Consider the following 24,606-nt stretch of genomic DNA (forward strand, 5'->3'; position numbering starts at 1 on the left):
CCATAAAGGGTTTCAGTTAGAGCTGTCAGTGTCAAAAAATACTTTTGCAAAGACCTCAAAAGCAGCATGGTCCGGATTTTCTGCTACTTATACCACACACCACACTGTGGTAAGGAGTATTATGTGTTAGTGCATTTGTATGTAAAATGTATAAGGACAATAGATAGACCCATGGTTCCTTCTAGGGATATGTATAGAATCACTTTCTGAGTCGATTTATGCATGTCCGTCTGTCCGTCTCATTTATTGTCCGATTCAGGTCTCATTTATTGTCCGATTCAGCTGAAAACTGTGGAATATATTTTTTTAGCAACAGAAAGAACGCTATTGCTTTTGGTGAAAATCGGTTCAGATTTGGATATAGTCCCCATATATATCTTCGGCCGATTTCACGTATTTGCTGCACCAAACACGCTATATACATCCGATTTCGATGAAAATTGGAATTGGTGACTGAATTTAGCCTAGAATAGGCCAAATTTGATCGAAATCGGCTCAGATTTAGATATAGCTACCATATATATTTTTGTGCGATATCACGTATTTGCTGCTCCAAACACGCTGTATACGTCCAATTTCGATGAAACTTGGATTGTGTGACTGAATGCTGTCTAAAAATATATCTGCCAATTTATATCGAAATCGGTTCAGATTTGGATATAGCTCCCATATATTTTTTTGGCCGATTTCACGAATTTTATGCACCAAACACCCCATATCTGTCCAATTTTGATGAATTTTTGAATGTGTGACGGAGTTCGGTGTAGACATAAGTGTGTCTTTTTATATCGAAATCGGTTCAGATTTAGATATATATAGTTCCCATATATATTTTACATATTCACAGTGGTGTAGGGTGTCAAATAGTCGGCCCCGCCCGACCTTGATCCTTTCTTTACTGGTTTTGTTTGTATATGCTATTCTTAATGCATAAAAACTCTGGCCGAAACATTATTGATTGGATTCGAAGCTATCGTGCATTAAAGAACTTACAGATGTGCTTATTAGTATCACCCTTTATCAACAGAGATATAATACCGAGATTTTTATATCCTCAGCATTTATGCTACCCTCTGCATTTATGCTACTCTCAGCATTTATGCACTTTCATATGGGCAAAATGTGACTCATCGAGACCTCAAGTATGTTTGGACGAAACCCGTTTCTGACAATTTGGAGTCGCTTTAGCCATGTCCGTCCATCAGTCTGTCAGTCTAGTTGGAGCGCACAATAACTGTCGAACGGGTCAAACGATTCGGTCCAAAATTTGGCTTTCGTAATATTTTGTTTAAACTTAGTTTAAGTACGAAGATGGTTTAGAGCGGTCCACGCATTTCGGTAACTCGCCCACAAAAGTTCGAGTTGTTTCATTCACCACCGAAACAGAAAGTATTTTTGGGAAACGTTTGCCGAAACACACTCAGGCGCACACGCACAGGTGAAACTAAACAGCGAGCTCGGCCAACGAGGGTTTTGTTTCGTTTTCTATTGTTCCTATGGAAAATACGAAACGAAACGATTGGAAATTTTATTTAAAGTATTTTTACGTACTCTGGTCGTAATATTTTGTGTAGACTTAAATTATATTCCATAATGGGTCATATCGCTCCACTCCTTTGGGTACCTCCCACACAGCAGTTCAAGATTTTCGCTAAAGTGGTGTGCACGATAACTCTCGAGGGCAGTAACCGATTTGGTCCATTCTTTGCACACCGTGATATTTCTATTAGACATAGATCAGGTTGTAATATGGACTATATATGTCAACTCGTTCGGGTGCCTCCCACACAAAATTTCGGAAAAGCGCAGTTTAGGACCTCTTCTCGAATCGTACTAATTTTTCTTGCAACAGGTTGTACTCAAGGTCCCTATTACGATGGTACAAGGTTTTTGAGTGCAAGTCGACACTTCTTGAGAAAATGACCCGAAAGCTGTAAAAAAGAACCCCTACGGCCAGAAAGTGTAGTGGCTGGTCCAAAAGTCATTTTTTCAAGTCAGCGATTGAAATCAAATAATAACGGAATTATATTCTTAACACTTTCAAACCTCCAAAACCAAAAAATTACAATCTGGCAACGACCCACGGCGACATGCCAAGCTGTCAAAGATGTCATAATTATGATTCCCTTTATTTCTGACATTCAGTCGTAATTAAACAATTTAAGTATTTTGGCGCCAAAACCTGATCTGTTGATATTATCTATTTTTTTGTTTTTTAAATGGAAAATACGGGTAATGTTATGTAAATTAAGATTATTATTAAAAGTGTAAATGTAATATTAGATGTGGTCAATAATTTGTTGTGTCAGTAAGTGATGGTTTTTGATGTAGTCTGTGGTATCGTCAATGTGTTCTTTGGAGTAGAACTTTCGGCTTCAGGGTGCATTCTCGTAAAAATAGGTATCTGCAGAAAGGTGACAATGTCGGCTAACAGATTTTGAAAAGAATTTTTGCGTATACTTGCGAATAAAAAAATTATCAACTTCCAGATTTCGTAAAACTTAAAAATTTGGATATTTTTAATTTTTGGTTGGAAAATCAGCGAAAACCTAAACACCTTATAGAATGGATTTCTGCAAAAATTAATCGAGGTGTCAAAGACAACTTCATGACGGAAGTTAAAAAGCAAATTTATAATATTTGTGCATGCCTTAACCAAAAATGGATAAAAAAATTGGAGGTAATGATAAAAAGGAGAGAGGGCGCCCTAATGTGGATTATAGTGAAGGAAGAAAACTTGCTTCGGAAGTCTGCTATGAATACGGCAACAATACCAAACCCTTGATTCATGCCGCCTCTGTTTCGGCCAATTTGTCAAAAGAAAAATATTTAAACTATTTTCTCAAGGAAGTTCGGTATCAACCAACTAAAATGAGAAAACAATTAACTTCGACAGAGAAAATTTATGAACGATATATCCAAATCTGAACCGATTTCAATATGATGTCTCAATAATGTTTTCTAGACCAAATTCCGTCACACACTTTAAATTTCATCACAATTGGACATATATAGCGTGATTGCTGCACAAAATACCTAAAATCGGGTGAAAATATATATGGCAGCTATATCCAAATCTGAACCGATTTCGATATAATTTGGCATACTTTTTTTTCTAGACGTAATTTCGTCACACATTTTAAATTTCATCGAAATTGGACAGAATTTGCGTGTTTGTTGCACCAAATACCTAAAATCGGGTGAAAATATATATGGGAGCTATATACAAATCTGAACCGATTTCAACATAATTTAGCAAACATATTTCTAGACCAAATCCTGTCACACGTTGCAAATTTCTTCGAAATTGGACAGAAATTGCATGTTTGTTGCACGAAATACCTCAAATCGGGCGAAAATATATAAGGGAGCCATATCCAAATCTGAACCAATTTCAAAATAACTTGGCAATCTTATTTCCAGTCCGAATTTCGGCACATATTCCAAATATCATCATAATTGGACAGCATTTTCGTGTTTGGTCCGTCAATTACTCGAAATCGGGCGAACATATATATGAGAGCTATATCTATATATGAACCGATATCAACCAAATTTGACAGATTAGCTTCTAGGCCGATTATAAACATCTGCACGAAATTTTGAAGGTCTAGCTTGCCCTGTGATTTTTTGCCTCAAAAACATATCATCGGCCCCATCGTGCATTGACCAAAAATAAACAAATGAATGTCAAAATGTTGGTACAACATCTGGCAACTCTGACAGCTATGACATGGACCTTTTTAAAAATATATTAGTTTTTGTTTCATTCGAACGCGATCTTCTTAAGGATTGCTTCAAAATTCGGAACATTTGACTAATATTTTTGTTGTGAGTACTACCTATTTTTAAGAGCAAGTAAATATATTGAAAATATCGCGAAATTAATACGTATAGCAAAATATTATAGTGGATTGTGAAGGAGGAGGCAATAGCTTAATTTTCATTAAAAATAGTGTTTTAGCGTGTTGTGGAATTCTAGTTAGCTGCATATTTTCTTAGTGTATTTTGTAATGCCAATTCGATCATATACTTAAATTTGACCTAAGGTTTTAGTCATGATGCCCACCAGTGCCCACCGCGGGAATAATTTTGCAAAGTTGATCATGAGTTTAAGATTATTCAGTATTAAAATCAGCTGCCATCTAGTGCCAGACTATAAATAGTGGGTCGCTGACTAAAGCTGCCTTAAATAGGGTTTCTATGGATATACTAGCGTATAACTCTGTCATCTGACCACCCACGTACATTAACATAATGGACATTAGTGGCATGATGAAGAATTCTTCTTCCAAATTTGTCTTAAGTTGGCGGTATGTGCCTTCCAGGAAGAACGCTATAAGATCTATATTAAAAATTTTATCAATTTTCCGACAAAAATGTTGATTTTTTTAATCCGCTAAATTGGTTGGATTTTATGTTGTTTTGTTTCCCCAAGCCTATTTTTGCATCATAAGATAATCGGGACCTTTGTTCGTGTCATTTTGTATTAACAGCATAAAACAATTCTTACCGTATACCCCCCAGAGGGAAAAGAGGGGAGAATGTTACGCTCGTGGTTTCTTAAAACACTCTTCGCAGCAGCACAAAGCTGGAGCATTGGCTTGATTTTTACACTCTAAATAGTTTTGGCCACCTTCTCCATACAAGTGGATCCACTTTGCACTGCTTGGGGCCCCACCCACACAAATGTTCAACATTTTTGTTTAAGGGTTTGTTCAGGGATTCTTTGGAAATTTGTACTGCTAGTGTCCTTGTTTACAGCGATAATATGTTTTTCGTGGGTCTAAATTATGTGGTGACCAACTGAAATGACTGGTGTGCGCGATATTTATTGAGAGGAATGACTCCCAAAATGGACTATGTCTGTCCATTCCTTTGTTACTACAAAATCTCGTAATTTTTCTTCCAATAAATACTTTAAAAATATTTTAAAAAAATACGTACATTCTATTGAAGTTGATATCAACCAAGTTTTACTTCTTTTTTTTTGAGCAAATGAAGGCAAAAAGGTGACATTCCCACCATTTTTAGCTACGAAATCTTCAAAATAATAAATTTTTCGATCAGGTTTTGGTCTTTCCTTATTTTTGCTAGTATATTAGGAGGTTCCATTCACAATTACAAATATTGATACAATATTTACGGTTTTTTGGTCTATATAGGGAATTTTCTTTATTTCGAAACCAAAGGGTTGTAATTAGCGATGCGGAATTTATCCTGGAAAATAATGCTAGGAAGGATAACCAACTTTTCTGCTAAGATTTTAATGGACAAATTAAAATGTTCTTAAGAAATTTTCTTGTTAACTTGGGTTGGCTCTATTATTTTTCAAATCTCCTTATAGGCCCAATCATATATCTGTCCTGCCCACTACAGCATCAGACCCCAAATGGGACAAATGTTGATTAAACTTTATTTATGGGATACCATTTAATTATAAAAAAGCAAAATCCGCCATAACACACTTTGCAGAAATGTTTTAGAAACGTTTAATGCATTAGTGACTGTGGCTCTATTATTTCGCACACCAGTGTACGTCAGGAGATATCTTCATGATCTAGAGCAGTATCTGGCAAAAAGAGCACACGTGCCCTTTATGAGAATAACAACAGAACAACCACCACTCAGTCTTCGCTCAGAAGTCAATTAAGAAGGTTCTGATGTCGCTTGCTTCAATGATTTTTAATTTTAGCAATGCATTAACGCACACGCTGTTTGAGGAGAGAGCGAGAGAGAGTCGTATGCGTGAAACGGCGAACAATGCGTTTGTATTGGTGCCGATACCTGATCTAGAGAGAGGTCCAAAGCGTTGATGTACACGCCTGCACGTTGTCGTAACAACAGAGAATAAAAAATCCAAATGAGAGCCATTTCAGCCGTTGTTTAACAAAGGGACATTACTCTCCCAACAATTCTCTCTCATTTATTTTGGACACCAATGGTCCAAAGGTATAAAAAAGAACCTGTAGAGCAGGGGTGCTCAGATTAGTTGGTGTATTAGTAGTGGTAAGACACCCTCCCCTAAGCAATGGCAAATCAGAAATAAAGAGAGAATACATGTGGGTTGTTTTTACGCTACCGTAAGGAAGCGATCACCAATGCTCTAGAGTCTTGACCAATTAGCCTATCAGGCAGTACTTGGGGACCACCCCCATACCACGCAGCAGAAGAACGCCAGCTGCCAAGGGAAACACGAGTGGCTTTATGGCCCAGTTATGATCCGGACGATGCAGCCGCCTCAATTTGTATTGGGCCCGAATTGATGCCACGATACGTAACACATGTCCGGCATGTGGATTAGGACCCCTCGACACACTGATTTTGCTGCCAGCTAATCCCACTCACCTGCCTCCTGATTCTTTATGGACGCAATTAGTCCAGTTTGCAGAATTCTTGAGTCTGGATAGAGGAACCAGAACCTGATAACTGAAATAATACACGAACGAACATACATATATGCGTTGCTACAAAACAACAGCTAACCCATTATTTTAACAAGAGCATGTTGCAATGAATATCTGGTCACTATATGGCCACTAAACGTTGAAAGTAACCTAAAGAACACATTTAGAACAGTTGAGGTGAATTTGTTTTATTTTTCAACACATTCCTTATTTTTATTTTGCTCTCTGCTGGATTTGATCATGCGAACTTCTGATTTGTAGCGGAAGACACTACACCCTGTGCCACGGTTACGAACATTAAGGGCTGTTTAAACGGTTGCACCAACTGCTCTTTATTTTGTTAACAACAACCGTACTTAGTAAGCAATAAAGTAAGTTCGAATTACTTCGTTCGTGAACTGTATAGAACTCTACTCAGTACCTAGTGCAAATCTAAAAATTTTAGTACACTTCAAGAATAAACATTTTTGACGAAACATTATTGATAGCTTTAGGGTCTATCTGCTGTCAAATAACTGACATTCCGGGATAGCACTAAATGTTCTCAGTTGAACAAAAAGTATATAATAAAAATTGTGAATTCTTAATTTACCTATTGAACAAAATACAATTAAACATTTATAACAAAGGACAATCATATTTATTTGATTTGAATAAATACACGCATACAAAATGCAGCACACAAATAATATGTTTGGATCCAAACATATTATTTTTTGCACCCAAAAATATTATTTGTTTGCTGCATTTTTATCTCTTTGTATTGTTGTGTAATTTACTGTGTCGAAGGACCAATATCTGTATATCTTTAACCATTGTGTTGTGATAACTAATTTTTAAATTTGTTGATTGTTTGTGTATGTGCGTGTTTGTTTGTGAATTGTTTCTATAATGCTAACTGAAAAATCTCAATTTTAAAATTTCAATCTAAAATCTATTGCTATTGATTTGTATATATATACACTATATAAAATATTTTTTTGATTTGTATATTTCCAAAACTTGAAAAATATAATCTTGCATTTTCATTACGCTCTTTGTTATTTTCAATCCTGTAACTATATCTCACATTTACCAACTCTTTTCTCTATCTCTCTCGCTCTATGTCTGTCTCTCTTTCAAAACTCTCTCACACATGCTCTTACTCTCTGTACTATAATCCTTCTCTTCAAATCATTTTCAGTTTACTGGACACATCACTAAAAACGACAATCTATGATTAAAGAAAACTACATCACTTCTCTGCTGATCTCTAAATTAGCCATTTCTTATAAACAAAAAAATCATGCACCAATGTACACAATGCCTTAATTCAAACTTTTACTCTTCTAATTTTCAACTTGTATTCTCTTAAATTGCGCTTGCCGTTTTGTTTTTTCTCCTATGCGCCTGCCTGCCTTTCAGCAAACCAAAAAAAAAAAATCTCTGTCTGTCGTCTGTTTTTTTTCTCATTGGCAAATTTCGTTTGTTCACTCCAAAAAAAAGTTTATAATGAAAATAAACAATTTGATGAGAGTTGTGTTTTCTTTCTTTTCTCAAATACTTGCAGGACAAATAGAAGTTGTTACTACTCCTCCCACCTATTCTTCAGCGTCCAATAAAAAATTCTACTGCTAAGTCAACAAATAAAAAATAACAGCAACACACAAAAAAGGTCCTACGTCGCCAAAATAAAAGAGAGTATATGTGTGTGAGAGAGAGAAACACAGAGTGAGATTACCAAAAAAAAAAGAGAGAAATAATGTTTTAATATTAAAATTTTATAAAATGCCTGTGAGAACGTAACAAATGAGTGATGTACATACAAATCATGTTAAGATGATTGTTTAAAAATATGTCTTAATCTCAATCTTTTTGACAATCAAAGTACCTTTTGCTGTCTGCCCCAAGGGCTTTTTTAACAATTAATAATCGTGCTTGTTATTTATTGATAATTTATCTAGTCATTTATCGAATTATATATAAATATCGTATAGTCGTCGTGTCGTGCGTGTCATTAATATAAGCCATTTCAATTTGTTTCGAATAATTTTTGTTTTTATTTGTTTGTCGAAACGGCGGATTCGTTGTGATTTATAGTTCTAGTGATTAGTGGCGGTGGTGTAGGCTAAAAAAATACAACACTCACTGCATTCATACACGGTGTTTCGTTGGCGTTCTAAATATATTTTTGTTATCCGGATAAACGTGCATTTTATTCTTCTCCAATTATCGTCAACTAATCGGCAACATTAGCATCTCTAGATATATTATTTTGTTGTTCTCTAACATCCAAAACAAACAAATCACAAAAAATTTGTTGACACTTTTCTGGCAGTTTTTTTGAGGAGCAACAGCAAATGAACCAATCGTTTGACTAGCCGGGTGAGTAATTTTTGTACTTGATCATTTAAAACAATAAATACATAAATAAACAAGTGTCAAATTAAAAAAAAAAAAATAATAACTATGCAACATATAGGACAAATTTGGAGATATAGATATATCTATCTATATATATATATAAAAATGGTGTAAAAAATGTATAGTAATTCATAAAATGAGAACGGCTAGGCCGATTTCTGTAAAATTTTTTGTCAGTTATTCGTATTTTCGAGGAGAAGGTCTTTACGGAAGAAAATTTTGGAAAATCTCTCTGGAAAAGTCGGAAAATTGGAAAAATCGAAAATTGAGTTTTTGTATGAAATTTTATTCCTTAATAGAAGTTCGAAGTTCGCCGGGTCCGCTAGTGTATTATAAAATTTGAGACAGTAAATGTAGTTTTTCGCGTTCATTATTTCTCCAAATATTTTATTATTGTCCTTATCTACAAATTTGCTTCAGATGTCAGAAGAAGACTCGCATTGGTTTTAGAGATATATCCCCGAATTGCTTTAAAAGGTCAATATTTAACCATGTTTAGATGGGGCCATAAATTCCAAGCTGGATCTGACACAACAAACCCCAACTAGGGATTTTGCCGTTTGGGTCTGTACCTTCAAAAGATGAAAATTCACCTTTGGCTCCATACAAATTACTACATTGACTTTTCTATTGAGTTATAAAACCAGTCTACCGGGGCTATACCAAAACAGGGATAAGCAGTGAAATGCAATTATCGGATTTTCGATTATTAGAGTTTCGTCAAAAACTTAAAACTTGATTAGTCGATTAGTCGATTATTTGAGAATGTTCTAAAAGTCGACTTTCGATTATTCGTTAACCGTCGAAAATTATAACCGATTATAATCGCAATTTTCTTTGATGCGATCCGTGAGGTAAATATGTATAAACAAGTAAAAAAGTATCAGTCGGCTTAGCCGACGGACAGATCGACACAATTGTTGAACTTTTGTGGGGGAGGTAACATAAAGAGAAGATCGAAGATCCATTTTAGAAATTAAACTAAATTTGGACAAAATATTAGGAGATCCAATGTTTGGATAAATTTGGTTGCCCCGTTCAAGGGATATCGAGCATACCATTTTAGAGACATTTTTTAAATATTGGAGGGAAGTACAGGAAGTTGTTGCCAATCTTTGAACTGAAACTAAGTTTGAACACCTTTTGGGCTGTTTTCTTAAGAAGTATGGACTTGCCCCTGAAAAAAACTGTTACTGTCGTAATTGAGGCAGCGAATGCAAGTTGCTTCAACAAAAATAAATGTGATTCGAGAGCAGGTCTTAAAGTGGATTTATCCAAAATTTTGTGTGGGAGGTACCCGAAGGATTGGACAAATATAGTCAATATTCGAACCTGATCTATATCTGGTAGATATATTAGGACGTATAGAGTATGGACCAAATCGGTCACTCCCATCAAGAGTTATCGTGCTCACAATTTTTCCGAATATTTTTGAACTTTTGTGGGGGAGGTACCTGAAGGAGTGGACCGATATGGCTAATCTTCGAACTTGAACTAAGTTTGCACAAAATATTACTAAGGCCACATTTGGACCGAATCGGCAGATCCGTTCGAGAGTTATATTGAGCTCCAACCACTACACAAGGTGTCATAAGGTTTTTTGTACCTTTCAGGCTATTTTCTCTGGAAGTATGAACTTGCCCCTGATAAAACTTATACTGTCGTATAGGGGGCAGTGAATACAAGTTGCTACAATAAAAATCAAAGCGATTCGAGAGCAGGTCCTAAACTTAACCTTTCCCAAATTTCGAACTTAAACTAAGTTTGGACAAAATATTACGAAAGCCAAATTTTGGACCGAATCGGTTGATCCGTTCGAGAGTTATCGTGCGCTCCAGCCAGCCAGACAGATAGACAGACGGACGGACATGGCTAAATCAACTCCAAATTGTCTGAAACACATTTCGTCCCAACATACTTAGGTTCTAAAACCATTATTTCGATGAGGCACATTTTACCCGTATGAAAGTGTATATACCCTCGTAAGCATAAATGCTGAGGGTATAAAAAGTACCGTCGATTACGCGGTCTTAGCTCATGTGTTTGGATCAAAACAAATATATGTTTGGGAGTGGTTGCAAACAAATATATGTTTGTATCCAAACATATTATGTTTGGGTCCAAACATCTATCCACATATAGCGTGACCACTCTACCTGCAAAATTTTTCATTCCCACTAACAGCTCTAAAACTTTCAACACAGCAAAAATTTATGCTTGAACAAGTAAAAAGCATCAGTCGGCTATGCCGGCAGAGATATACCCTCAGCATGCGCGACATTTGAACTTACCGAACATAGTCCATTATGGAAGTGGATCTTATTTTGGGAGTCATATCATTTCGATAGATATCGCGCCCATTAGTCATTTCAGTGGGTCTTCGTATATATTTTGGGCCAGTATACCAGAAAGCATGGACTTGTCCACGAAAAACATAATATCGATTTATACAGGACCACAACGAACAGCATTGGTATACATTTCCGAATGATCTTCGAACAGATCCTAAACTGCACTTAGGCACAAATGTTGAACTTTGCGGGGAGGTAGTCTAAGGAGAGGACCGATATGGGCCATTTGAGAAATTAAACTAAATTTGGATAAAATATTAAAAGATCCAAAGTTGGGCAAATTCGAACTGAAACTAAGTTTATACAAAATATGACGAATGCCAAATTTTGTACCAAATCGGTTGATCAGTTCGATAGTTATAGTGCTCTCCAGCCACTACATGGTGCCATAGAGGGTTTTACACCCTGAGGACTGTTCCCTCAAGAAGTATGGACTTGCCCCTGAAAAAACGTTTACTGTTCTAATTGAGGTAGCAAACGAAACTTGATTCAACAAAAATCAAAGTGATTCGATAGCAGGTCTTAAAGTGAACTTATCCGAAATTTTGTGTGGGAGGTACCGTATGGAGTGGACAAATATAGTCCATATTTGAATCTGATCTTTATCCGGTAGATGTATTGCAGTGAATACAAGTTGCTAAAACAAAAATCAAAGCGATTCGACAGATGACCCTAAACTGAACTTTCCGAAATTTGTGTGGGAGGTACCCGAAGGATTGGACCGATTAAGTCCATATTGAAACCTTATCTGGTACACATTTCACGATGGGCAAAGTATGAACCAAATCGGTTACTTCCTTCAAGAGTTATCGGACGCACAAATTTTCCGAACATTTTCGAACTTTTGTGGAGGAGGTACCGGAAGGAGTGCACCGATATAGCCCATCTTCGAACTTAAACTAAGTTATTACGAAAGCCAAAATTTTAACCGAATCGGTTCATCCGTTCGATAGTTGTCGTGCTCACGAACCATTTTAGTTGATCACCGTATGATTTTTAGAGCTTTTGTGTCATCTCGTCGTAAGGAGGAGAGGACAACAACAAAACAAAAATAAGGCAAAGCCGAACAGAGATATACAGTTTGACAAGTAATTGTTTTCAAACTGAGAAAACGAACACTTTTCATGCATTAATTACTAAAAATGACAAATAGTTGCGATAAAAATGTCGGGTTTTTTCCAAAAATTAGTTGGTCGACTTATTTAAGACCAAAATGAATGGATAAATAAAAAAAATTAACCCGCTTAGTTCAACAATAATAACCAAAAGAATAATTAACATGCAATGCAAGGTGCCAAGAAAATGTTTTCAAAATGTAATTGAGGTTCCAAAATACCCCATTTTTTGGTAAATACTTAAAAATCATGACATTTTATGAATTTTATTCTTAACAAGGATTAGTTGCTAACAAGTATCAACAATATTAGGCCTGGAATATCCCCACTAAGAGGGTTACCATATGGACCAAGGGGGTACCAGATCATATTACATGTAAACGATGTCCTATAGGTCTCAAACCGGGAATATCTGAAATCTAAGACATTTTATGAGTATTTTTAGTTCACCAGGATGGACTTCCATCAATTACAATAAATAATGCCTACAGAATAGCTCGATCAGGAGGGTTGCCAGATCGACTAAAATAGTACCAGGTCTTATTAACAGTAAAAGGGACCAACTAGGCCCACAACCACAGCCTACAAGTGGTTCATTCAACTCAAAATTTATTAAGAGATAAGAATATTTCATGAAACAGTCGAAAATAGCACATTTGGATACTGATATTCCTTAGAAATTTGTGGGGTACAGATTTCTTACAATTTTCGCAAATGCTTACTATGACCTACTGGAGACATTTTGTGTACTGTGTAGTAATACTGTGACAAAAATTTCTAAGTGATGGGGAAATAATGCTACAGTGTTACCATGGTATACCATCAAAGCCAAAAAACTTACGGGAATTCCTCAATCTGGCTGTTAATAGATAAAATTGGATGTCTATAGCAAGCTCAGTATAATTTAGCAATATCTTCCATATGCATTTATAACCGATTTTTGTACTTCTTGGTTATATTTTGGTTTGTTTTAGTGAATATCCTTATCCATAAATTAAATTTCAGTTAAATAAACCACTTTTAAGATCTAATTGTGGGCCTGGGAGGTCCAGTTTACTGTTATTAAGACCTGGTACATTTTTTTGTCGATCTGGCAACCCTCCTGATCGAGTTCTGCTGTAGGCAATATTCATTGTAATTGATGTCATACCATCTTGGTACACCAAAATACTCATAAAACGTCTTAGTTTTTAGATATTCCCGGCTTGAGACCTATAGGACATTGTTTACATGCAATATGATCTGATACCCCCTTGGTCCATATGTTAACCTTCTTAGTGGGGATATCCCATGCCTAATATTGCTGATACTTGTTAGCAACTAATCCTTGTTAAGAATGAAATTCATAAAATGTCATGATTTTTAAGCATTTACCGAAAACATGGGGTGTTTTGGAACCTTAATTACATTTTGAAAACATTTTCTTGGCACCTTGCATTACATGTTAATTATTCTTTTGGTTATTATTGTTGAACTTAGCGGGTTAATTTTTTATTTATTCGTTCAATTGGGTCTTAAATAAGTCGACCAACTAATTTTTGCAAAAAACCCGACATTTTTATCACAACTATTTGTAATTTTTTAGTAATTAATGCATGAAAAGTGTTAGTTTTCTCAGTTTGAAAACAATTAATTGTCAAACTGTATGTATGTACATTCGGCCTGTGACTTAATGAAAAGAAGGAAAACCAGGATGGTTATTTTTCCAAAACATTACTGTTATAATGAGTACTGCGAAAATGTTTGAAATTTTGTGGGCGAGGTACCGGATGTTGTGGAGGGGGAGGTACCACCTTAATTTGACGTAGGATTTTTACAGCTTTAGTATAATTATCTCAGTCAGTATAAACTTACCCCCGATAAAAAATTTGGGGTTATTCTGAACATAAATTCGGGAAGACAAAACTCACGGAGAAATTTCCTTCGAAATAACCCCAATTATATTGACGTAATATAAACCTCGAGGACTACCTGCTGTAAAAATTTAAAAACGATCCTAGACATATCCATTTGCGAACAATTTTGGAAGTTTTGTGTGGGAGGTAATGATTTAAGAAAGAAATATTACGGCGTGCAAACGTTGGGCCAATGTCAATCACTCCTTTCGATAGTTTTCACGTGCACCAGACACTATAGTTGGTCACCGTCGATTTTTTGTAGGTTTTGAATCATTATGTCAGAAAGCATGTACTTGTCCACGAAACTCTCGAACAGCCCGCCGTTAAGCTTCCTACCGGAAGATGTTTTACACCATTTTGGAACTTGATAAACGTTTGGAACGTTTCTGCCAAATCCCTTACTCAATTCGTAAGTGTTCGTGCTCACCAGTAATTTTTGCAGCTGTCGGCAGGCTCATTAGGAGCTTTTGGGACATTATCTCAGGAATTACAATGTTACCTTCAAATAAAAATGTTTCCATCCACTAAGAAAACCAGTAAGGAAAGGATTAAAGTCGGGCGGGGCCGACTATATAATACCCTACACCACTGTGAATATGTAAAATACATATATATGGGAGCTAAATCCAAATTTCATTGAAATCGGACAAATATAGCGTGTTTCTTGCATCAAATACCTCAAATCTGTCTAAAATATATATGAGAACTATATCCAAATATGAACCGATTTCGATATAATTTGGCACACTTATTTCTAGGCCAAATACCGGCAAACATTCCAAATTTTATTGAAATCGTACATATATAGCGCGTTTCGTGCATCAAATACCTAAAATCGGCAGAGAATATATATAGGGGCTATAGCCAAATTTGAACCGATTTCTATATAATTTGGCACACTTATTTCTAGACTAAATACCGTCGCACATTCCAAATTTAATTGAGATCGGATATATATAGCGTGTTTCGTGCACCAAATTCCTTAAATCGGGCGAAAATATATATGGGGGCTATATCCAAATCTAAAACGATTTCTATATAATTTGGCACACTTATTTCTAGACCAAATTCCGTCGCACATTCCAAATTTCATTGAAATCGGACATATATTGCGTGTTTCGTGCACCAAATGCCTTAAATCGGGCGAAGATATATATGGGGGCTATATCCAAATCTTAACCGATTTTTACCAAAATAAATAGCGTTCGTCCTTTGGCTAAAAAAACTATCTTCCCCAATTTTCATGCGAATCGGACATTAAATGCGACCATGTACTTTGTTTACAAAAATGCATGGACAGACGGACAGACGGACATGCGTAAATCGACTGAGAAAGTGATGCTATGTATATCCCTAAAAGGAACTATGGGTCTATCTCGTTTCCTTTTGCATTTTACAAACTAATGCACAAAGACATAATACCCCACAAGGTGGTGTAGGGTATAATTAATGGCAGTCCGAGAAGTGTTCCTAAATTTTGAATTTTTTGTGATATGTAACCGAAGGAGGTCGATATGGTCCGTATTTGTAGCAGATCTATGTCTGGAAGACAATTACGAACTGTAAAGTTCAGCCCAAATTGGGTTCTCCATTAAAGAGTTATCGTGCCCACCATTATAGAGAACAATTTTGAATTTTCTGGGCGATGTACTCGAAGGAGATATATTGCGAGAACCACAGTTTGGACTAAATCGGTTAGAGAAACAGACAGACGGACATGGCCAAATCTAGTCCAAATTTTCTGAAACGCATTTCGTTCAAACATACTTGTGGCCTTTAACCATTGCTGCGATGAACCACATTTCCATCGCATCAAACTGACGTAGATAATCACCGCAAGAGTATATCGATCAAACTAAATCTTTGTATGTCGATAAAGGGCCATCCTATAGGACTATGAAAAACTGGTCTAATTAATTCTACAGTGGTCTGCACTCGCCGAAAAACGAAGGTCGTGAGGGTCGCCCAAAATCGGTCGTTGTGCCAGAAAAAATATGCCGTGCATGAACGGATAATGCGAGATCGCCATGTTAAATACCGTGAGATAGATGCATCCTTGGGCATTTCTTCCACCAACTAACATTTGATATTGCATAAGCACCTAGCCTCAAAAATGGATTTTCTCGTTAAATCCAGCATAATTGGACAATCGCTCTAAAAACGGCTTCTGTGAATTGGTTAAAGAAATTGAGCAAAAATCGATCGCGGTGCTTCAAACGACATTTATAAGATCGTCACAGACGACGAATATAGGATCTATGCTCAGGAGCCTGAAACAAAGCATGAATCGGCCGTTTGGGTCTTCGAAAGCGAGCCAAATCAAACGAAAGTTGTTCATGTAGAAGCACTTCGAAGTAAAAAGTTGCGTTTCTGCAGAAAAACTGACCGTTTGGCGACTATACGCCTTGAGAAATATAGGACTTTTAATTCTGAGTGGTACACTATAATTTGTTTGCCTGAATAACGAAAAACGAACAAGAGAAGATAAATCATTCTGCATCATGACAATGTGGGCTCTCACACATTGATTCAAACCAGCGCCTGTTTGACCGTACAAACGTGGAATTGATGGGTCATCCGTCGTACGGCCCTGACTGGGGATCCAATGACTTCATTTGATTCCTGAAGATGCTGTAAAAGCGTTCAAAAACCATGTTTTGAAGGTATCTCAATCGGAGTGGAAAAAGTGCTTCGCCAATAGGTTTGAGTGCACGAAAAAGTGTATAAATCATGCTGGAGACTACTTAAGAAAACAATAAAATCGTTTTTGATGGTAAATATTCACGTTTTCGTTGTTAGGCCAGATACTTATCGTTTAGCCCTCGTATTGAAGTAAAGTCCCTCCACTTTGTCATCCTCACCATAGCATCTTAAATGGAATTTATTATTTTCTACACCTTGAAAACTTCATAATCTTTAATTTAAAATCACAAAATAAATTATTTCTTTGTTATGTTCAAATAATATACGACCTAGAATTTCTATTATGCTTTACAAGGACTAAACAAGTCTTCTAGCCATTCGTTCATTCATCATTTCATAACTGATGTATTAGGTAGTTTTTCGACATTTATTTGTAGTTGTTTCTCTACAATATTTCCATACATGGAAATATGAACAAACATCAACAAGTTTCCAAAATGTTGACGGGCTGAAAATGCATTGCCCATTATTTATGGCCATATCTCTAAACCAATCAACAATTGAAATGTGAATGGAAGCGTAATGCGCAAAAAAAAAAAAAAAGGAGGCCAGTGTCGACAAATGCAACTGCTGCTGCATTGACAACCACTGGTAAATTGTCTTTAAGATGTAATTGATAAGAAATGAACTAAAATTTGAAGTTAAAGTTTTGAAAAGAAAATACATGTGTGAGCAGTGATATAATCCTGATGGCCCTTTTAGTTTAAAGATCATTTACATTATAGATGTGCGGATGTGGCATATATTTTACTATTTTTATTACAAAATACATACATATGTATGTATATCGAGTGTTTAAAAATGTATATTCACATGTATTCTTATACACCTACTGCTAAAAAAGTTCACAAGAAATAAAACAAAACTTTGTAGCAACAGATTTGTCGTTTTCTTAGAACTCTGCTACATTAAGAATTTGTTTCGAAAAGGGGAACATTTACATACGTACAGGAAGAATGCATTATTGTGGTGCAAAAAACAATTCTCATACACATGTCTACCATAAAGTTCATTTGTTTGGAACGGTTAAGAAGAAGAATATGACGACGTCGACGACTAAGCTACAAGTTTTAATTCCCCCAAAATGTCTTCTCCTGATTTCCAGACAAAACGAAACATTAATCCACCTACACAATGACTACAACAATATCACACACAGTACATTTAATTATTTCTTTATTTGTCTGCACTTTGCTGATTTTTAAAAGTCAAATTCTAAAAAAAACGTATATAAGGAACATATGGTGGCAAAATAACAACAACGAAAGGCAGGCACATCAGACAGACACATCACACCATCTCACATTGAAATAAAACTAAATATGTTACTACTGATGATGATGTAGATGGATACAAATAATAATAATGCTTATTTGTTGCCGTTCCCTGGTTCGTCTGCCACCCGTCTTCTTCCATTGTCTGTCCATCTAAATTTAGTAGCCCGCACTTAAATGTAAAAACGGTCATAAATATTTTCTCAAATTTTCAAGTGGCTGTGTCCAAGTTGAGAACCTCCGCCGCCGTCCCTTTTCCACAAATCATCATATCTTGTTGTACAGTGATTTAAAAATGCAAGTGACACACTACAGTTTTTATCTTAGTGCAATACCCCGCTCTCTGGTTTTCCTAATTATTCCCAATCCACAAAATATGAAACGTATTTCATTTATTTGTTTTTTTTTTTTTGTTTTTGTCCAGAGCAGCAAGAAACACACCAGAAATATTAAGGCACACTTAGCAGCAATGCATTGTAGTATTGTAGATCCAAACTCGTCACTCATTCACATCTTTTTGGTGGGGGAATGCCCAACAACAAATCGCATATGATTTGTATTCTAAGAAGATACTTTAATACATAACATCATATCAGAGCATTGTTGTGCCGTAACTATTTCGTCCAAAGATTTCATTTCGCATTCGTTTATATTAAATTTTTAAAAATCCCCGTTATCATCAGAATGGTGGATATAAGCATACGAGGGTCGGCTCGGAAGTGGCATATATAGGCCAGATAAACTACTTAAAACATAAACTTATTTAATAAGTAAGACAGAAGTAAGACCACTAGAACAACCTACTGAAAACAAGTACGAACGGCGTTAAGTTCGGCCAGGCCGAACTTGTTATACCCTCTATCAGAAGTTGTATTGAAGTAAAATGGAACAATTGCACTGTGTGTCATTTTTTGAGTCATGGTTTATTAACCATATTCTGACATCGCAGCGTGATAGTAGGCCAAAAATAAGAAGATACGTGTCCAGGCGATTTTTCCTATCACTTCAACTTTCGCGGTTATGGGCCCTCAAAGACCTGAGGCACTGATGTCAAAAGGGATCATTTTGTGGGGCTCATATCTTCCAAATCGCTGAGATTAATAATTGTGAACACATAAAATCCATTCAACCTCATCTTCAAGGTCAAAATCATCAAGGTCAAATTTCCCTTATAATTTTTTCTTGGATTTTAGGTTACAGATATCAAACCGATCAGAATTGAAGCAAACAACCATCTACAAAAATGTACCTTAGATCTCAATAAACAACTTTCTAGAACATATGAACTCTGTAGAAACCTTTCTTAAAGGTCAAAATAGCAATACAATTGTGATTTTTATCCTCTTTTCTCGGTTTCTGCTCCATAGATACTAAACCGTTGAAAATTCACGAAAAAGAATTACCCACATTAATGTAGCAAAAATATCAGTAAACACCTTCTGTAACACACGAATTATCTATGAACGCTCCTTTATGGTGAAAATAGCGAAAAACTTTTGAAAATATTCGACCCAAACAAAAACCAAATAGGGTTTTTGTCATTTGGGTCTGTACTTTCAAAAAATCCTAAGCCCAAATTGTTTGCACAAGATTACCTTAAAAATGTTGCACAGTGATAAAAACGTGAACTTATACCGACGAATTTCAGTCAGAAAGTCTTTTACCACCAACAAAAGCCAAATACCAAATTTCAGCCATTTCGGTGGGTTGCTGTGGCCATAACCTTCAAAATACCGAAAATAGGGAGGTTTCGTTTTATGGGGAATATATGAATGCGTGGACCTATACCGACAAATTTCTTGGAGAAAGTTTTATACCCACATCTACGTACCAAATTTCAGCCATTTCGGTGTGATAATGAGGCTAAAACCTTCAAAATACCGAAAATCGGGAGGTACCGTTCTATGGGGACTATATGAAGGAGTGGACCTACACCGACAAATTTCATATGGAACGTTTAGTACCCCAAATGAAGATCATGTACCAAATTTTTGCCATTTCAGTGGAATATTGAGGTCACAACCTTCAAAATACTGAAAATCGGGAGGTACCGTTCTATGGGGGCTATATGAAGGCGTAGACCTATACCAACAAATTTCTGGGGGAAAGTTGTATACCACCGACGAAAACTAAGTACCAAATTTTAGTCATTTCGGCGTTATGAGGCTAAAACCTTCAATATACCGAAATTCTATGGGGGCTATATCAAAACGTGGACAGATATAGCTCATTTGCAATACCAAACATCCTAGGAGTAATAGAAACTTCTATACCAAATAACAGTACTCTATCTTAAAAATTGCGAGCTGTATCTTGATTTCAACAGACGGACATGGTTATATCGACTTAGAATTTTACCCTGATCAAGAATATATATACATACTTTATAGGGTATCCTATGAATATTTCGATGTGTTACAAACGGAATGACAAATTTAATTTTACCCTCCATATTATGGTGGAGGGTATAAAAAGAATCAAAACGATGTGAGAGGAGATCGTAAACTTCACTTTTTCCGAATTTTGTATCCCGGGTACCCCGAAGGTGTGGGCCGATATAGTCCATATTCCAACCTGATACGTGACTGGTTGAAATAATAATTCTGCACCAATCAAAAACTCCCTGCGATAATTATCTTCCGGATTTACCATTTTGGTTGGTGCAGTCAGGGTTTCTTGGAGCGTTTAGGCAATATCTCCAGAAGTATGGACTTGCCCAAGAAAAAAATTGTACCGTCGTAAAGGGAGCCGCAAGGACAACCTACTGAAACAAAAATTCAAAACGATCCGAGAGGTGCTCTTAAACTTTACTTTATCCGAATTTTGTGAAGGAGGCACTCGAATGAGTTGACCGATATATTGTTCCCGGAAGGAACAATATTACGACCAAATCGATTGCAAACCGATATGGCCCACACAGAAGTTTGGACCAAATCGATTGCACCCTTCGAGAGTTATCGTTCACACCATTTTACAGAAAAATTTTGAACTTTTGTGGGGGATGTTCCCGAAGGGGTGGACCGATATGGCCCACACAGAAATTTTTTTAAGATATTTGATAAAAATATTCAAAGATTCAATCAAAAATTTATCGATTTTCCGGCGATAAAAAAATTGTCATATTGACAAAATTCGATAAAATTATTTGATCACAAAGTAAAAATACAACTGATAAAATATTTCACATATTGACAAAAATACCAATATTAAATACGATTTATTCCTTGTCCAATAAAATATTTCCATTCATCTTTTTGATTCAATTATAAAATGTATTGGGCATTTAATTTACTAAAAAGCACAATTTCTTTAAGAAAAGACAAAACACTAATTTATTCACTCACTTTACCGTCTTTACTCAACGATTGTATTTAGAGAACTGAAGAAAAACAACAACATTATTAATACCATTTTTATACCCACAGCATCGCGTATTCGTTGCAAATGACCACATATTCACTTGGCTGATAGGTACAATAAATACAAACATGAAATTCGCGAGTTTATAAAGAAAAGCAAAAAATTGCAATATTGTCAAAGGTGCATTAAATGCTATAAAATGTCGCGATTTCATAACAAATTGGTCCAGAATGGTTTGATATTGATTTTAAATTAGATTAAAACTATAAATAAGTTGTTACAAAGCGTATATGCCATTATGATAAATAAAATTAAATAATGCATTACTGAACTGAAAATTACTACTGAAAATTTACGTATTTCGTAGTAGTTTTTCATGCTCTACCCGGCTTTGGGGTGGTATTTTTGATATTTGCAAAAATTGCAAAAAAGTTATAACCCTAATACACGCTGTGCCTCTTCGAAATAATGGTTTTGACCCCAAGTTTGTTTGGACGAAATGTGTTTCAGGCAATTTGGAGTCGATTTAGCAATGTCTGTCTGGCTGGCTGGTGCGCACGATAACTCCCCTACGGATGAGCCAAAATTTGGCTATCGTAATATTTTGCCCAAACTTAAAGTTCGAAAATGGGCCATATTGGTCCACTCCTTCCGGTACCTCCCCCATAAAAGTTCGAAAATGTTCGAAAATTTGTGTGCACGATAACTCTTGAAGAGAGAAACCGATTTGGTCCATACTTTGCACATCGAGAAATTTCTACCAGGCTTAGATGAGGTTCCAATATGGACTCAATCGGTCCACTCCTTCGGGCACTTCCCACACAAAATTTCGGAAAAGTTCAGTTTAGGACCTCCTCTCGGATTGCTTTGATTTTTGATGTAACAGTTTGTATTCACTGTACAAATTTCATCACGGTACAAATTTCATCAGGGACAAGTCCATATTTCCTGAGAAAACAGCCTGAAAGTTGCAAAAAAAAACCCTATGACACCGTAAGTAGTGATTGGAGCGCAAGATAACTCTCTCCAAAATTTGACCTTCATAATATTTTGTCCAAACATAGTTTATGTTCGAAGATAAGCCATATCGGTCCAATCCTTCAGGTACCTCCCCCACAAAAGTTCAAAGATGTTCGGAAAAATTGTGCGCCCGATAACTCTTGAAGATAGTGATCGATTCGGTCCATACTTTACACATCCTAATATATTCATCAGATATAGATCAGATTCGAATATGTACTACATTTGTCCACCCCTTCGAGTACCTCCCAGACAAAATTTCGGATAAGTTAACTTTAAGGCCTGCTATCGACTCACTTTGATTTTTGTTGAAGCAACTTGCATTCGCTGCATCCATTCCAACTGTAAAAGTTTTTTCAGGCGCAAGTACATACTTCTTGAGAAAACAGCCCAAAAGGTATAAAAAACCCCTATGCCATCATATGTAGTGGCTGAAGAGCACGATAACTCTCGAACTAATGAACCGATTTTGTTCAAAATTTGACTCCAAAAATAATATCCACTTTCATAATGTACTATGTCGGTCCATTTCTTCAAGTACTTCCTCCGCAACACTTTTGAACTAAAATCCTAATCCACATTTTTGTCGGCAAGTGCAAATGTCCACAAAGAGCCACAAAATTCTGAAAAGATTCTAAATACATCCGATCTGTCCGAAGATGAAAGTTTCAATTCACATTGGCTGATGGTATAAATCTTTCGGTTAAGCCGATTGATATTTTTTTTTACTTGTTGGAATGTCAAGTCCATACTTCTTGAGAAAATGACCCGAAAGCTGTAACAAATCTCTAAGGTGCGAACGACAACTCTCGAACCGAATACTGCGTTGGTCCACACTTTGCATATGTTAATATTTTTTCGAAGGTTGTCCACTTCTTCCGGTACCTCCCCACAAAAGCTCGAAAATATTCCCTAAAATGGTAGGCATGCGATATCTCATAAACAGAGCAACCGATTTGGTCCAAACTTTGTATGTCGAAATTTCGTGTCTGCTCGGGGTACCACCCAAATAAATGATCATCATTTTTGTTTGAGTGCGGTTAAGTGTCTGTTCGAGAATGCTTTGGAAATCTTTACCGAAGGTACTCCTAGTGTCCCTGTATACAGCGATAACATGTTTTTCGTGGGCAAGTCAATGTTTCCTGACATATAATGGTCCAAAGGTCTAAATTATATGGTGACCAACATCTGTAGAAAGGAATGTTTCCCAAAAAATCGAATCCTTAAGGTACATCCCACGCAAAATTTTTGAGCTTTAATCCAAGTCCATATTTTTACGGCAAGTTCATACGCCCAAAATTCTGAAACCCCCTAAATACAAATTAACAATACAACACCGAAAACTATCTAACCAATTACTCATTACTAAATAATGAGTAAAATAAGTCGTTTTGTTTTTTTAAAATTTGAATTTATCTTACTGGTAATGCAGAAGTGAGCTTGTTTTCTTCACTTTGTAATCTGTTATTCTGCTCATGCGGCTCCCAATGTCTTCTGGGCGTGCCTTACATTTTGGAGAAGTTAAACATGCTTGAACATGATTACCAGAGTAATAGGTCTGTACTGTGTTTCTAGAATAACAGGGGAAGAAAAACAAATAAAAAACAGACAAATCTGATAATTAACGACAGCGGATACAATATAGAAATGTAAAACGAATTTCCATATTGTATCCGTTGTCATTCTCAATAAGACGATTCCTGCGGAGTATACTGAACTATGTAGAACATGTTTCTTCCTTCGCGAACTGAACTACATAAGAACGAATTAGTTCATGTGCTCATTTCGATATATATTTCAATTTAAATGATTTCTTCGTGAATTAAATAAATGTATAAGCGATAATTTCTCTTTCTTTACTAATTTTTTGTTTTTGGAGAATGGAATGGCTTAGACTTAATAGCATCCTTTCTTTACCTTCTGTTTAACATTTTTGTAGAGATATGAGTTATTTTCAGTTTTCTAGACTAGTCAATGTGTTTATCAACATGTTTAGTTTTGATAATTTTATTAATTTTCTCGTTTAGGGTTAAGCTTAATGATCGAAATTTTTTGCAAGTGAAAAATGAAAACCG

General features: G+C 35.9%; 1 protein-coding gene across 20 annotated transcripts in view; it reads left to right on the forward strand.

The window, feature by feature from the left end:
- The window catches only part of heph (polypyrimidine tract-binding protein 1 heph), a 757,797-nt gene that overhangs the window by 202,138 nt on the left and 531,053 nt on the right, over nt 1–24,606 (forward strand). For 5 of the 20 annotated variants that reach the window (XM_073961236.1, XM_073961240.1, XM_073961237.1 and 2 more), the window contains exon 3: nt 7,957–8,771. The exons of the other annotated variants lie outside the window; for them this stretch is intronic. The gene's annotated coding sequence lies outside the window, so the exon portion shown is untranslated. The remainder of the gene's footprint in view (nt 1–7,956; nt 8,772–24,606) is intronic. 20 annotated transcript variants of the gene reach the window in all.

The sequence above is a fragment of the Musca autumnalis genome, unplaced genomic scaffold (genome assembly GCF_047663935.1).
Source record: "Musca autumnalis isolate F117 unplaced genomic scaffold, ASM4766393v1 scaffold_1, whole genome shotgun sequence".
NCBI lineage: Eukaryota > Metazoa > Arthropoda > Insecta > Diptera > Muscidae > Musca > Musca autumnalis.